The sequence below is a fragment of the Rhagoletis pomonella genome, unplaced genomic scaffold, assembly GCF_013731165.1.
Source record: "Rhagoletis pomonella isolate Grant_MI unplaced genomic scaffold, Rhpom_1.0 Rhpom_scaffold_00005, whole genome shotgun sequence".
Classification (NCBI taxonomy): Eukaryota; Metazoa; Arthropoda; class Insecta; order Diptera; family Tephritidae; genus Rhagoletis; species Rhagoletis pomonella.
The window spans coordinates 11,893,606-11,896,778 of NW_023458559.1; the positions used below are offsets into that span (position 1 = coordinate 11,893,606).

Consider the following 3,173-nt stretch of genomic DNA (forward strand, 5'->3'; position numbering starts at 1 on the left):
GGTCTTTTATCATAACTCCTCCATTTATGCAGCTAGGAACATGAAATTTCGCACCATTTTCACTCATTATTAACAGAATACTTACAGTGCAAATAACAAGGACCGGGTGCCTATAACATATATGTATCTTCCATACTTCTGATTGTTCAGATATGGGATTTTACTGTAAAACTCCTTTATTTGAACAGCTACAACCGATAAATTTCGTAAGATATTTTATAAATAATAATACAAAGTCTACTGAGAAAATCGTCAAAATCTATGCTGTATAAGCTTTATCTCCTATACCACTGATTGTTCAGATACCAGTTTTTGCAATATATCTCCTTTATGTAGGAAACTAAACCCAATAAATTGTGTTACCGGTTTACATACCGATCACATAGCAGTGAAAATCACTTAGATCGGTGCTAATATAAGGTATATCTTCCATACCTTTGATTGTTAAGATGCGATTTTTTTATATAAGTATGTAACTCCTCTATCGATGTATGCAGATGTATTCAAAAGCAGTAATCTGTCAAAGAGCCAATTTACACGACGACTTTTCAGCCTTCGTTTTTGGCACGTTCCGTTTTAAAAAAGTCTTCGAAAATCCTCGTGCATTTACACGATGACTTTTTCTTTGCGGCGTTTCTTGCGTATTTTTGACATTTAAGCGTCAAATTTTCTTTGGTCAACTCTTTCGTCCTCAATTTTAATGCTGAGTAAATCGCGAACTCAAAACAAAAATACGAAAAAGTGAAGTCGATAAAAGCAAAAAGTCAAAAAAAACCCCTCGATTTCGCTCTCCGTGCGTGCTTGCCTACCCCGCTGACTTCGCTACACTTATTGCCAACAAGCTCAAAGTAAAATTTGCAGATGTTCATAAAAGGTATGAAGCCTTCGGCATAGCCGAAGACAGCGCTGCTCCTACTTGTTTTATTTTAAATAAGACACTTAAAATAACTGGATGTCTGACTCTTTATTATCACCCAAAAGAGATGTTTTGTGAACTAGAGTAGCCTAACTAAGATTTGAAAAGAACTCTAATAATATTATAATTGTCTACTGAATTTCTAATCCTTACCATATTAAGTAGTAAGCGATAGAAAAGTATTAGACAAGAATTAGGGATATGAGACAATTAACCGTAGTAAGATTTTATTTTATTGTGTCGTTATTGCGGATTACCATCGATATCTACAAGTATAAATATTGTATTACTTTGTAGAATTAAATCACAACCAAAAATCGGTGAGGAAGACTCTTACTCGCATTTTGGAAGAAACGAAAGTAAGAAGTCAGAACCATACAGAAAGGAAAGTGGCCACCAGTCTTCAAAAAAAAAACCGTATACCAGTCTAGATGAATTCAAAGCATTTGAAAAAGAAATTCAAGAACATCACTCTAAATTTAATAGCCTGGTAAGCTTTTATTTTAATTGTTGTGATATTACTTAGAAATTAAGCAATTGATAATCCATTTTTTCAGGTGGCTGACTTATCATTAGTGTTTTCACAATCTGCGGAAAAGTATGTAAAGGCTGCCTGGCGAAAAATATTATCGGATGAAGCCGCTCAGCATTTATCTTGGAAGGGCACAGAAACCAAAATGTCAGCTAGATCACTAAGTGTGACAACGGCTTGAGAAAGCATTTTAATTTAAAAATAAAAATAATTTTTCAAAAATTCATTTTCCTAATATTTTTCAGGCTCATTTTCGAAAAAATATCCACATTGTTCGGACAGCAAATTCGAAAGGACTAGTATTTCCTTTTTTCAACATGCGGAAACTCGTTTTTTCAAAAAAAAAAAAAATACAAAACCAGCAAGACTATGTAATATGTAAACAAATACTTTTACTTTTATGAAATGCAACTTTTTAGTTTTAAATGTTACTTAAGTTAACTGCTTTATTATGTTATGAAGAATTTATTTTAAATGTTAAATGAACTAGTATTTTCTTTTTCCAACATGCGAAAACTCGTTTTCTCAAGAAAAAAATACAAAACAAGCAGGACTGTAATATGTAAAAAAAATATTTTTGTTTTACATGTATGAAATGCCATTTTTTAGTTTTAAATGTTATTTAAGTTAACTGCTTTATTATTTAAATGTTAAAAGACTGAAAATAGCCTTAGCAATTCAGCAGCTGTAAACCTATTGAAATTATTTTATCTTCATTTTTTCTTTAGATTGACACATGTATGTACATCGTGAAGAAAAAATAAATATGAAATAAACATATGTACATTCCACATAATAAATTTTATTTCCACATTTAAAGTACATTTGATAAATAACCTTTGAAATTGATTTGAGAATTAACCATATTCTCAAATGGAGATCAAACTCCCCTTTTTATTGGGAAAGCTGTAATTTTCTAATCAATATCAAATCATTTTCAAACGTTTGACATTTGAGAAAGGGCTTTGATTTCAAATCATTCTCAAATGTATATCAAACCTAATTGTTTGCTGGGAAAAATCCCTTGAAATAATCAACATTATTATAGAATTTTGGAAAGTGGGCATGGTACCGCCCACATCTAAACATATAAGTTTATCTCATTAAGTATAACTGAACGTACTATCGAAATTGTTAGAAATAGGGGTAAAACCACTCTTCCTACCATGTAGTGGTAGTTTTCAGAAAGGTGGAAAACTATATTTAATACTTCCATCGGGTATTTAATGTTGGGCTCCACCCGACCTTGGACGTTTTTACTTGTTGAGACTGTTTTATTTTTTTTTTGTTTTTATCCAATGTTTTTACCCGTTTAGTTTCTTATTAAAATATATTTTTCAAAAAGACATCCGGGCAATCGACTGACCAGTTTTTGAAAAAATGCCCGAAATCTATATTTTCAGCAACCCGATTTTTAGTTTTCAGGCGATAACATTGTGACATTTATATATTTCATTAACACAAAAGATAGCGTTAGATAGCTTGTTTTAAGACCCTTCTACTTATATCCACATCAATGACATGGACTGAATATTGCGGCCTCAGTGGTAGTTTAAAAAATTGCATTTTTTCGAAATTCAGGCAGCAGCCACGCCCACAAACTAACTATATTTAATACTTCCATCGGGTATTTAATGTTGGGCTCCACCAGACCTTGGACTTTTTTACTTGTTGAAACTGTTTCACATTTTTTTTTGTTTTTATCCAATGTTTTTACCCGTTTAG

General features: G+C 31.8%; 1 long non-coding RNA gene across 6 annotated transcripts in view; it reads left to right on the forward strand.

The window, feature by feature from the left end:
- LOC118738708 overlaps positions 1-1,953 on the forward strand; it is a 4,720-nt gene extending 2,767 nt beyond the window's left edge. For 5 of the 6 annotated variants that reach the window (XR_004992938.1, XR_004992937.1, XR_004992935.1 and 2 more), the window contains 3 exons: positions 1,214-1,406; positions 1,474-1,595; positions 1,694-1,953. This is a non-coding gene — a long non-coding RNA (uncharacterized LOC118738708). Of the gene's footprint in view, positions 1-1,213; positions 1,407-1,473; positions 1,613-1,693 lie in introns of all 6 variants that reach the window. The other variant, XR_004992939.1, reaches the window with a different exon arrangement.
- The last annotated feature ends 1,220 nt before the right edge of the window (positions 1,954-3,173 follow it).